This window comes from Dermacentor andersoni, chromosome 5 (assembly GCF_023375885.2).
Source record: "Dermacentor andersoni chromosome 5, qqDerAnde1_hic_scaffold, whole genome shotgun sequence".
Lineage (NCBI taxonomy): Eukaryota > Metazoa > Arthropoda > Arachnida > Ixodida > Ixodidae > Dermacentor > Dermacentor andersoni.
Genome location: NC_092818.1, coordinates 26,084,386 through 26,098,223, shown reverse-complemented (window position 1 = coordinate 26,098,223; position 13,838 = coordinate 26,084,386).

Below are 13,838 nucleotides of genomic sequence, written 5' to 3'. Positions count from 1 at the left end.
CCGCCATGGCCGGGATTCGATCCCGCGACCTCGTGCTCAGCAGCCTAACACCATAGCCACTGAGCAACCACGGCGGGTGTTAAAAGAGAGAGAGGATAGGAGGAAGAAAGGTAGAGGGTCGTAGAAATGGAAGCGAAGTAGTGGCCGATCAGGAAGCCCGAGGTGGTGGGATGGCCGTTCGGCCATCCGTCTTTGTAGAAATGTCCTATAGTCTCGCCGAGAGCCCCGACGAGTCGAGGTACTCGACGACACTTAGGAAGGCTGGTAGCTGATTACGACAGGGGAAGAGGATATCTTCCTGTCGTGAACATGGGAGCCCCAGGCGGTGGAACTCTTGCAGAAGTCGACCATGGTGCTGCAGGTGAGCAGGGCAGGCCAGCAGGAGGTGCTCCAGAGTTTCTGGTTCACCACAGGAGGCACAGGCTGGCGAGGTGGCTTTCCCAAGGCGGTGCCGGCGGGCTGCCGTCCAGTAGCAGCCAACTCGCAGTCGGAGCAGCAACAAGACATCCCTTCGTAGGAGGCCGTGCTGTGAAAGAGGCCGTGGAGGCCGGCCCAGGGATACCCGTTTCTCCGGGTGGCAGGTGATGATGTGCCGGCGCAGCATGTGTCTCGAGAAGTCTGCGGCCGTTACAGCAGGCCTGAGGGGGACGCTTGAGTGGTGGGCACTTTTTGCCAGAGTGTCCGCCTCTTCATTGCCCGGGATCCCCACGTGTGCCAGTAGCCAATGCAGAGATACTGAGCATCCTGCGTCCTGAAGGGCCGTCAGTCTTGACGAGAGCAGCGCTACCGCAAGGCTAGCCCTGTCAGGGTTCTGCAGGCAGAACATCGCCGCCTTGGAGTCGCAGAAGATGGCTGCCGGGGTCGCTGGTAGCTCCTTTGCAACTAGGTCCTCAACAAGGTGGAGTCCTGCTAACTCTGCTGTGGCAGAACTTGCGTGCCCCGGGAGACGGCACAGCTTGCTCTTTCGTAGGGCCGGTGCAACGCACGTTGCTGTGGATGAGCCAGTCTCCGGTATCACGGATCCATCGACGAAGATGAGAAGGTGGTCCCCAAGTCTCTCTTGGAGGCGAGAGGCTACCGTCTGCTGTAGGGCACATGTTGGGGAATGGCTCTTCGAGACACCTGGCAGCTCCGTCGAGATAGGGATTGGTGGTGGATGTGGTGGGCGAGGCTGTACAACGTTTGCAGGCGTGTCCCCTATGACCTCTTTATAGAGGCCACACAGCCGTCCCATGTGTGATGCTGTCCGGGAGCGTAGGCGGGTCAGGAGTGCTTGATCATCTGCGGCATGGTGTAGGCGATCAATGTGTCGTAGCTCCTGTTGTAGGAAGAGTAATGACAGGGGCAAGGCACCTGCCTCAGCCAAAGTGGCGGCCACTTGTGAGGTTCGGGGAACGCCAAGACAGAGCCGTATTGCTGACCGATGCTACAGCTCCAGTTGCCGCAGGCGGGGTGGGGACAGCGCCACAATAGGGAGGGCATACTGTAGCCATGAAGTGACTGCAGCTTCAAATAGCTGCAGGGCCCACCTGGTGGTACAGCCCTGCCCACGGGCAAGGAGCTGTGAGATAGCCTTGCGGACCCGAAGCGCCTGGGTGCACAGGGCCTTGGTAGCCGGCAGCCAGTTCAGCCGATGGTCAATGCGCAGCCCCAGGTAGGTGACTGCCTTGTTCCATGGGATCTGGACGCCCTCCAACCACAGCCGGACAGCTGAGCGGTGGGCTGATGCTCTGGGGTGCAGTAGCAAGGCCTCGGTCTTCCTGGCCGAGATGGTAAGGCCGATGCTGCATAAGTAGGCAGCCGCAGTGTCCAGGAGTCTCTGTAGGGCCGCACGTGCCTTGCGGATATTTTTGCGGTGGTCCCCGCACACATAGGGCGATGTCGTCCGCGTATATTGAGGACTGCACGGGGTCGATTGGCAGGGCAGCAGGCAACCGTGCCATGGCCAGGTTGAAAAGGAAGGGGCTCACCACTGACCCTTGTGGCACGCCTGCAGCGACTGGACGGGGGGGGGGGTGCTCTTCGATTGACCCACACGTACCCGGAAGGTGCGGTTGTGCAGGAATGACGAGAGGAACTCCCGCAGGTTGCCGCAGATTCCGAGGAGGCCCAGGCCCTGCTGGACAACTGCGCGAGGGAGGCTGTCGAAGGCACCCTGTACGTCAATCAGCAAGAGCATCACGAGGTCCCCGCCGGCCTTGGCGTCCTCCAGGGTGGACACCATGTCAGCGACGGAGTCCGCAGTGCTCCGCCGCCGCCAGAAGACCATCTGTTGGTCTGCCAGGAAGCCGCGAGCACGGGCCACCCAGTCCAGTCGTGCCAGAGCCATGGCCTCCATCACCTTGCAGGCAGCGGAGGTGAGAGAGACCGGTCGATAGGATGACAGTTCCCTAGCCGGTTTTCTGGCCTTGAGGATGGGGGCCACAATGGATGTGCGCCATGCCTCTGGCACTTGCCCTGACTGCCAGATCTCATTGAAGCACTCGAGCAGGCGCTGTTGCTCGCTGGTGCCCAGGTTACGGAGCATCTGTGGCGTTACACCGTCTGCTCCTGGTGCGCTGCGGCGTTTTCCTCGCCTCGGAGCCGCCTGGAGCTCATGCAGGGCAAGTGGCTCTTGGCAGAGGGCAGCGACCTGGTTGGACATCCAAGCAGGTTGGATGCTGTGTGGACAGGTGGGTAGCTGGGCAGGGGGGTGTCCGACCGGTAAGATGGCTGCACTCTGTGGCACGGGAGGGGCGAACCGGTCCGCCAGAAGTTCCGCGAGGGCCTCTTCGCTGATTTCTAGCGAGATGGCCACAGCGAGGACGGGTTGACGGCTCGTCCTTTTGCCGGTGAGTGACTTGAGTAGTCGCCAGGGTAGGCGGCCCCTTGAACGGTCCTTGATGCTGGAGCACAGGCTCACCCAGCTCTGATTCCTCGTGCGCCGGGCCTGTCTTCTACAGCAAGCATCCACCCGTCTGTATTCAGTCCAGTGCTCTGCCTTCCCTGTCCGAATTGCTCTGCGCTCCGTGCGGAGCCTGGAGGCGCGGAGATTGAGTAGGCGGAGATCCGGGGCAGGGGTGTCCGGTGGCGCAGAGCACTGAACTGTAGCCGCCTGTGCGCACACCGCGATGGCATCTAGAAAGTCACAGCGATTGGCCGCCTCACTGCAGTGCTTCCTAAACAGAGACCAGTCTATGACGTGGAAAGTTCTGGTCTTTGGCTTCCTTCCATGTACAGCGGTGATCACAATGGGGAAGTGGTCCGAACCACAAGTGTCCGGAGTTGTGTCCCAGGAGTAGGAGCACTGTTCTGTGGTGAGGGAGAGATCGATGGCTGAGTTCACCCCTCGGCGGACATAGGTGGGTCCTCCGCTGTTCAAGATCACCAGTCCGGCTCTGCTGATGGCGTCGCAGAGGCTTCAGCCTTGGCTGGAGCAGCGGCGACTTCCCCAGTCTGTGTGGTGGGCGTTGAAATCGCCACACAAGACTGCCTGCCTCCCGAGGCGTAAAGCCAGCTGGTCAAGGATGGCTCATGAAATGCGGAAGTCTGGAGAGCGTTAAGTGCCACTTCAATGCCACTGTGCGATAAAGTGCAATATTCAGGCACATAATATGTATGTCGTTTGTTAGAAGCAAATTTCGGAACACGTTTAACCCATCTGTACTTTATGTTAAGCCGCAGCATGGCATTTAGGCCTGGTTTATGCGGGCAAGAAAAATTTTTGTAAGTCAGCGCTCTATCCTGTCACTTCTCCAAATTCCCATATTGCTCATCGCGCTGTTAACCAAAGATACCTAAGAACACATTTTCATTATTTTCATATACTTTTCTAGAAGATTCTGTGGCAGTTGACCAAACAGCGAGCTAGAGCCGCATACGACACCGCATTCAAATAAAAGGGATGCTATAACGTAAAGCTATTCCAAACTTTTCTATTCCAATTCTGCCATCAGCACTCCACGATTGGTCATAAAATTTTCGAGCCACCACCCAATATGCCTGTCTGTCACGCGACGTCACGAAAACTGCAAAAATGCCCCATCTGATATGGTATGTGCACACTGATTATGAATGATTAGACCAAACAAAAGGAAAATAAGAGTTTCTGAAATGACGTTCTTTTCACCATTCACAAAAAGGGCGTCGTATGACGAATTGCTTTTGGTCAAACGTTTTCGCGTTGACCCCACTACACCTGTACTATACCTGACTACATCTTCACAGAACCACGAGAAATAACCACCTCAAAGTGATGTGTACGCGCGAAAGACGCATTAATATACCTAAAAAAACTGAAAGTTCTTCTGAATAGCCGGAGACTGCCCTGTTCCAAAAGGAATAGAAGATGCCTGCTCGCCGATCGTTGTGGCATTGGCAACTCGGAGCTGCCAGGAAGCATGCATTTATTTGCTTATAATATATTGAGGGAAAGCATAGGGCTGTGGAGACCTTTCGGCACGTATACGACATCGCTCTTTTAACTATACTTTGCTGAGGATCCATTTTAACAGCATTTTTAACCTTCTGTTGCATGCCATCCCGATTTTCTACCGCCCACTGCAAGCTAAGTAAGGATATGCGAACGAATCGTAGACGCTTCCATCACCCTCCTCATCCGGTTATCTACTTTCACTGTGCTGGTGCGGCGCCATCGAAACTCTCTCCACAAGAGTGTGCTCCTCGCCTCTTCACAGCCAATTAGATAAAAAACTTCTCAATGTAGGCAATGGTATTCGCCTTGAAATCAAAAGGATGTGACGTTCTATGAACGAGAAGTGAATTTTATTGGGCTTTTCAAGGAAGCTGTGGGTTACCACCCAATGCTTGCGTCAGTGGTTACCTAAATGTTTCGTCAAGAAATTGGAATAAAAACAGATTGGAATAGTTTCACGTTATAGGTCTCAAGGTTTGTGTTTTTCTGCTCGACCGCATTAAGCATGTTATATATAATAAAGTTCAACACCTAAAACCTATATATAGCATTAACATTGTCTCTATCCTACTAGACTATTTTAGCATGACTAATTGTACTCTACCCGTTACCCTTGTATGTCTTTGTAGAAGCGCCTGAGGCAGCGCTTGCACTTTGCTAGAGTTGCCTTGCATTTAAAACCCGTCAGCATCTCCAGAAATGTATAGACTGCTTCCTAAAAAAAAGGCTGCTTATTCTCCGGTTTCCATGGACGTAAATTCAAGTTTCAATGAATTGAAATAATGAAATGTCATCATCATCATCATCATCATCATCATCAGCCTAGTTACGCCCACTGCAGGGCAAAGGCCTCTCCCATACTTCTCCAACTACCCCGGTCATGTACTAATTGTGGCCATGTTGTCCCTGCAAAGGTCTTAATGTCATCCGCCCACCTAACTTTCTGCCACCCCCTACTACGCTTCCCTTCCCTTGGAATCCAGTCCGTAACCATTAATGACCATCCGTTATCTTCCCTCCTCATTACATGTCCGGCCCATGCCCATTTATTTTTCTTGATTTCAACTAAGATGTCATTTACCCGCGTTTGTTCCCTCACCCAATCTGCTCTTTCTTATCCCTTAACGTTACACCTATCATTCTTCTTTCCATAGCTCGCTGCGTCGTCCTCAATTTCAACAGAACCCTTTTCGTAAGCCTCCAGGTTTCTTGCTCGTAGGTGAGTACTGGTAAGACACAGCTGTTATACACTTTCCTCTTAAGGGATAGGGGCAACCTGCTGTTCATGATTTGAGAATGCCTGCCAAACGCACCCCAGCCCATTCTTATTCTTCTGGTTATTTCAGTCTCATGATCCGGATCCGTGGTCACTACCTGCCCTAAGTAGATGTATTCCCTTACCACTTCCAGTGCCTCGCTACCTATCGTAAACTGCTGTTCTCTCTCGAGACTGTTAAACATTACTTTAGTTTTCTGTATGTACCAACGCGCAAATCAGACATAACCACCCCTTATTTTTTTAAATGTCATGACGTATTGAACACACTTGTACAATTTATGGATTGTTTTATTATTTTTTTTTACTTAACAATACGCGTCATCTTAGAGGAGATCATAGCAGCGAGGAAACATTTATAAGTAGTGCAAAATACGTAGGACACGTATTGTAAGACACAACATGGTATTGTGTTTGAATAACTATGCATCAAGGCGTTGGACTGCTAAGTACGACGTCGGGGGATCGTATCCCAGCCACAACGGCCGCATTTCGATGCGGTCGAAATGCGAGAACTGCCGCGTACTAATATTTAGGTGCAGGTTAAAGAACCCCAAGTGGTCCAGTTTATTCCGGAGTCTCCCGCTACGGCGTGGCTCATAATCAGATCGTGGTTTCGCCACGCGAAGCCAGATAATTTATTTAGTATTGTATCAAGTCCACTGTGACAGCATACAGAACGTAATAACATCAAACACACTATCAAAAGTAAGCAAAGCAAAATGAAATCGACAGAAAGGAAGGCAGCACATTTACTGAAATGCGAGATCAAAGTAAGAATACAGAGAACACAATACAGTTCAAGAATGTAGAAAATATTCTTTAAAACTATAGATAAACAGCTATGCACGCATCAGTTCCTCAATCAACCATAGAAATTTTCTAAAGCCAAAGTGCTCATGACTGATAAAAGCACTTTGCTCCATTCGCCAATTGCACGATTAAAATAATATGTGGAACAGTTTGAGATGTACTGTTCAACAGAGGTGTTGAAGACAGAGACTTACGTGCGTCGGATGCGGTTTATTGCTCCAACTGCCACGATAACGCTAGCGCGAGCCTTTAGCTCATGAGTTGTCAAGCTCTTCTTGCTGTACGATTTTCAACAAAGACCATGGTGGTGTTTATGACAGTGCAGGTCGTATACGTTATAAATAGATAACTTTAAAGGTGCATTGCTTATTTTGCCATGAAATAACTCAAAAAAACTTTAGTCAAGTTAGTTAAGCTTGATTTAGTAAGGTTAACAACCATCTTTTTTTAGTAAACTAGTTAGTGAGTCAGATTGAACTCATTCAAGATAAACCTTATTGCCATTCTCTGCACCCCCTCCCGTCTCGCAATAAGTTTGTTAGAGTAAGGAATTCAAAAATGTGCAGCCTGCAAACGCACGCAAAATTGTCTCGCGACTGGCCGCTCGAAGCAATCTGCGTGTATTCGCGGGCGTCTTTCAAATTCAAATTCAAATTTAAAAATTCTTTATTTCTGCCTTGTACAAATACAGACAGCGGAGGTGCAGAAAAAGCTGTCAGAAACAGCTTGACAAAGCCGCAGCCCCCTTTCGCTTGGCAGAGGCTTCACAGCAAGGCTTTTAAAACAAAGGTAATTGTAGTCTAATAACACTTATACATAGTGAACAAATACAAAAGAAAACATAACAAAATTATACAATATTTAGACAATATTCACCACAAAGAAGAACAGAACCTACATGGTAACATACATAGTACGCAAAGCACCGTTTGACGCACTGAAAAGATCAAAATTATTATGTACATAAGCATTTAAGAGGGAAGGAAGAGTGAATTGTAGGCGTTCTCTACCGGAATTTATTCGAGGGGTTGGCACTACCCAATTTTCCGTATGTCTTGTCTTGTAGGTCGCTTCTCGGGTACGTAAATCAGCAAGGTAACGTATGTGGTTTACGTTTCTCCGTGTTTCCAGTTTAAACCGAACACTTAAGCGGTATTTGTACAAGTTGTGGATCTTCAGCACACTACTTTGCAGAAAGAGATCCGCGCTCGGTGAGCCCCAGGGGACATTGTGAACATGACGAAGGAACTTCTTCTGCAAAATGCAGATGCGCTGATAACAGCTAATTGTGGCTGTGCCCCATACTAAATGGCAATAGTTTAAATAGGAGTAAAAAAGTGAATTGTAGAGGCGTAATTTTACTTGCCTTGGAAGAACGTATCTGAGCCGGCCTACGATCCCAGAAAACACTTTTATGTAGCACGTATTGAACAAGACAAAGTTGTGTGAGGAATTTTTCATGTCACTCTACAATTTTATCTTTTGCAATTTACATTCATTTATAATATTTGAGAAGTTGATCAATTATTTAGGACTAATTATTCAGTTAGGTGGAACGAAAAATAATTTCAGTATACCCAAGTGATGGCAAAGCTCACTTTGATTCTGTCCAGCCACGTGGCATTCCCTCAGTTTCAAGTTCTGGCTAAACTGAGCTGGGACATCATGTATATACATTGAAATATATCATGTGTTAGTTCTCTTAAGTTGCTTCACTGTCGAAAGTCCTCCGCGGAAACGATGCTTGCAGGCTGATAGCCAAAGTTCATGGTCAAACTATGCGGATATGTGTTTCACGACAATGTCTTGAAGAAGCTTGCATACAGTCTAAGGAATGAAATTGGTCTGAAACTTGACACCTGAAAAGCGCGTCCAGAATTGTGAGCTGGGATAACTTGGGCAATTTTGGAATATGAAGTAGGGGTACTCCTTGTTAATCATTTCTGAAAAATTAGGCAGATATATTTAGCCGTCCATTCAGCACATCTTTTAAGAAATACGTTAGGTACATATTCTCTGGCTCAACAGCTCCTTCTTTTTTTTTTTTTTTTGGCATCAAGATTCAGTACAAGGTTCAGTACCCTTGCTTAAGTTATTTCCAGGAGACCAAATGCCTGCGCGCACACGGATCTATGTGCGGAGGGTTCCCGTCATAGAATTTACATAGTGATCGGAAATAATTGCCAAAATAAGGCGTGATGTTTCGTTGCTAGGCACTAGAAACTGTAGGGCCATCGCGCTTCTTAGGGATAAGGTAATTCAAAAATGTGATAGGCGCCCTCTTGAAGAAATTAAGAATGTTGGTGAAGCAGTTAGCTTTAGTGGCCTTAATTTTAGATTTCTGATTGATAATGGCGTCACTGAGCGTATGTCTAGTTGTGTATAATGGCTTTAGTTTCATTGTGATAGCAGTTATATTGTTGCGGAAGGATGAAAGAAGACACAGGAAGAAGATCGCGAGACGCTGGCTGCTGCGCATTGTTGGTGGTCAGCCATCTTATCTACTCTGATTCATCCTGTATATGTATTGTAAATACAGTCTTTATATACTGCCAGCATCCCCGTAACAATATGGACACTTCAGGGGCATTCCTGCTGTCACCGTCGCCGTGACGTTCCGCATGATGTCGAAGGACGATAACATCGTCCCCACGTGCCGTATGCTGTATGTGCGAGTGAAAGCGTGCAATGGTGAGCCGATGACGGTGGCTCAACCTCGCGCGCAGTGGAGGAAAACCAGGTGGAAGCGTGCCGTCTTTCATAGCGCGTAAGCAGTGGTGGAGGGGATGAAACAAGGGGGGCAGAGCGTTCGACTGTGGCGACGGCTACGTCCGGCACGGCCGCGCGGGACCTACCTTGAAAGCTTCATGCGCGCTGTGTTCTCGTGGTTTAGTTCACGTTGAAGCGAGAGGCAGCAGGAGGGTCAATTCGCTCACTACTGCTGCCGCGCTTTCTCACTACATCGTTTTGTCAGCGACTGTTTGCGGTCATTGATTGAGACGTGTTCATCTTTGCTTGTGCATGCGTGACGCGTTGCTTATTAGTTTAGTAAGAAAGGGAATCTTTATGGTTTTATGAAGCCGATAATACTACTATCCTTAGGTTGTATGACTGTCTACTAATGTGCTATCGCAATCGGTGCTTTGCCTTTAAGGCGAAACTGCGACTTCCTTGCGTTTTCCGTAGTCTTCTTACTTTTTATTTTGCGTGAACAGTTTTGTGTGTAATTGATGGATTAACTTTGCTGCACTTTTTCGTCTAATTTGGCACGTAGTTACTAGTGCTAAAACATAAGGTGTCTTTGTACCTACCCCAGAGGATGTCAATGTCCGTAGCTGCAAATTCATAAAATTCTTCAAGCCGAGCATATTGAAAACTATGATGGTCGACCATATTGCAATCATCAGCATTGAAAGAGTCAAGAGACGTCTTGCGCGTTTTCGGAGTAGGCGTATAATCTCCTGTATGTATGGCGCAGTATGTTAGCTTATCTGATACACCATTCATTTGTTCACTATATATGTGTTCACGCGGAAAGTGATTGCTGAAAACTGTCAAAAATGTCTGATGCGGTACTGTTAATGCACGTTGGCTTTATAAGAAGAAAGACAGAGAGGGATACAACGCAGGCAGGGATGTTAACCAGTAATGATTCTGGTTGGCTGCCCTACGCTGGGGGAAGGGACAAGGGCAAGAGAGAGAAGGGAGAGAGGGTAGAGACGTGCAGAGACAGTTATTGAGTCAAAGCCGCTCGTGCGAACCAGGCGCTCTCAGAATGCACAAAAGTGCCTTCACTGCCTTCTGAGCCAATGATCGGTGGGGAAGGTGCTCTATAGTACGGTCTGTTCACTCAGAGGACGATCATCTAGCTTCCTCAATGTGTTGGACAAAGATTGTCCTTGTGCTTGAAATTCAGGAGAGTGGCACAATAAGTGCTAGAGGTTCTCCCCGCATCCACAAATATCACATTTGGGGTTATCAGCCATTCCAATAAGTGCTGAGTGAGCTTTCGTGAAGGCAGCTCCTAGCCACAACAGACACAGAAGAGACGCTTCCCGTCGGAGCAGTCTGGCCGGAGGTCCGAGTTGCATTGAAGGGTCTGTGCAGTATGGTGCACAGACCATGTGCGGTATTCTGCTCTGGTAAGAAGAGCGTGTGTGCTAGAATGCGAAGTTGTCTCGCAGCGTCGGTCCCTGAGAGAGGAATGGGGACAAAGCGTTCGCCGTTGTTTCACATCCGCGCTGCCTTATCTTTGTCACCGTTTTCAATGATACCGCAATGACCTGGTATCAAATGAAATAAAATATCATGGCCTTTTCCTCTCAAGTAGTGGACAACTTCCACGATTTCACACGTGAGCTGATTGTGAGTTCCATGTCGGCGAAACGACTGCACGCATTGCAAGGCCGGCCTTGAATCACACAAGATGTTCCATTTTCGAGCACTTTCAGCATTTATCACATGAAGCGCATCGCGGAGAGCCGCTAGCTCTGCAGCTGTAGACGTAGTGATATGGGAAGTCCTGAACCACTGGGTTATTTTCATTGTTGGTATAAATACAGCGCCACCGGAACTGGTCGATGTAGTTGAGCCAGCAGTGTAGCCAGCCAGCGTGTGTACAGTCGCTGTATTTCTCATACAAGAGGAGTAAAGTAAGTTGCTTGAGTGCTGATGCTGGCAACTCCGACATTTCTGAAGCCCTGTGGTTGTAAGCTTTAGTTTAGTTCGGCTCAAACACCATGGAGGAATCGAAGGTCTTCCTGCAGGTGCGTCACCTGTCCTGAGGAAGGCACGGTGTGCCAAGACAGTTGCACTAGATGTCGTGCGGCGCCTTTCTACTGGTATACTTGCCAGTTAGTGAGTAGGGGTCCGCGATAAATGTCTTATTTGCACACGCATTGTTTCAATGGTAATGTGCGGTCTAATAGTGTAATATTGATCGACTGCAATACCTTCAGTCGTTGACGCTCTCCGCGGTGGACCAAGGGCTTCAGCTTGGATGCTTTGGATTATATTTAGGTTAGTTCTGCTGGTGTAGGAGATGACCGATGGGCTGTACTGCAGGAATCCAATAAGGAGGACCCTGTGCAGTTGCAGCGTAACTTGTATTGACACTGTCCAGGTCTTTCCTGCTAGAAACGTAAACATATGGCAAATTCCTGCCAGGAGTTTTCTCACATAATTCACATGAGTGGTCCAGGAGAGATTTCTGTCCATTACCACTGCCAAGAATCTCTGACTTGTGCTTTACGAGACCAGCTGTCGGCAGACAGATATCACGTATGAAAACATTAGTATGCTGCTAAATGCCCTCAATGCACAATTTTCACATGATAATTGAAGTCCTTCTTCTCGAAGGTAGGATGATGTTAAAGTGGCTGCCTTCTGAAGTCACGCGCGAAGCTGCAGTCGCGTCACACCCTTTGACCAAATACACATGTCGCTGGCATAGATGGAGAGTTTAACGATGCATGGAAGAGCGTCGGCGAGTCCAATTAGTGCTAGATTTAAAAGCGTTGGGCTTAGTACTCCTCCCTGAGGCACCCTATGGCTACTGTAATGTTGGGAGGGTTGGTCGCTCTCGGTAAGTATGAAAAAGGATCTCTTATGCAGATAGCTGCTGATCCAGAAGTACATCTTGCTGCCAAGTCCTACTGCCTCTCACGCCTTGAAAGACGTGATTCGGAGAAAAGCGACATGAGAAGATGGCACAACAACCGTTTTAATCAAAGATGGAGGAAATATCGTGCTTGAGAGCTTGCGGCTCTTTTAAGCCATGCCTCCCGACTTCAAGGGTACCAGAGAGGTAGAAGAATGCCAAAATTATAGAAATCCATAGAAACTAATTCGCGAATCCATAAAATCTTCGACTGATCAAGAATTGAATTATAGGTCCATTAAGCTGCTTTCAGCGTTGCATTATATTCAACAAGAAAGACCCCAGTCCCTGTCATCTTCCTTTGTAGGGGGCGACACAATCTGGTCGTGAAAGCAGTGCATAAACGCGGCTTATTCGTTCTTTTTACAACGATGCTTGTTCCTTGGAGATGCATTCCTTTGATTCTTGCAATTAGGGGCTGGTATAAAGATGACCTGCTTAGCGTGTCGTAAGCCGGTCAATACTCTCCATCGGGAGAAGCGCAAGATGATGCTCAGTAAGTATTGCACAGTTTCGTGCTGCGTCGTTTGGAATAACCGTTCACAGATGGGCGCGAATAAATCACTTCTCTAAAAGAAGGAAACAGGATTCAACAGGGCGACTTATTTCATGTTAATAACTCTTCACTTGCCAAACAATTCTCGTTTTGCCATCTTCTGAGGTCATCGCTCGTTTGCGCGCTCTACAACAGTGCATAAGTACAACCACGCTACGTTTCGTATTATTTCGGTGTCTGCAACACCACCGGCGTGATACACATACACGATAATACTTTGTGCTCTAGCGTTGCTGGTTCTACCGAGAACGCTCCAGTGCCACAATTGCCATGCTTCAAGTAACTACAGGAAGCACCAGGAAAAAGCAAAACTCAATAAACGTGACAGAAAGCGATACGTTCTCTTTTAACGGCAAACAGTAACTCGTAACGTTAAACGAAAGACAGACGCGAAGAGTTAGAAAACTATGGGGATTCGCCTTCTGGCTAAACAAGGCTCAGGCTAACATGCGTGTAAAGCAGCCGAACGAGTGCGAGGTTTCAGAGCGTCTCTCGGAGAAACGAGGATGGACGGACCAGGGATCACACGGTATTATTCCGGATTAAGCATAATCAGTTAGAAACTTTGTCGAGCTTAGTTCAGGGGCACGTGTCCGCTTTCATGCATCGTAACCCATGAACCCGACGACGTGTTGAATGGGTGAAACGAAGGTAGCCTTCATGAAGACATGAATTTTGTAGGTCAAGCTCCACATAAATTTTAGTAAAATTTGTGTGAGTTGCATTTAGTGAAAGAATGGATTCCCGTCATTCGTGGGCAGCGCTCTTAGACGTTTTCCTTTGGACAAACTCGTGTTTCCTTTTTATTTCTGCAGCGCATGTTCGAAAGCTTAAGAGTTACGGCAGTTTATACGTAATGTCAATGTCTATACTAATCGCTAAACCCGGATTTTAGACAACGCTTAGCTTTGCACGAAGTGAGAATGCACTTTCCCGTAATGCACTGTGTCTCTTCTGCCACTTCACGGGGGCTAGCTTCCGAGTTACACGATTCTGCGGAATGTAACATATACTGGTGCATGCGAACAGAGGCACCCTAGAGTGGCGGTTGACGGAAGTATGTGCAGGCGTGCCACTCTCTCATTGGGTGCATGAAAACAACTTTATTTTATATCGGGTA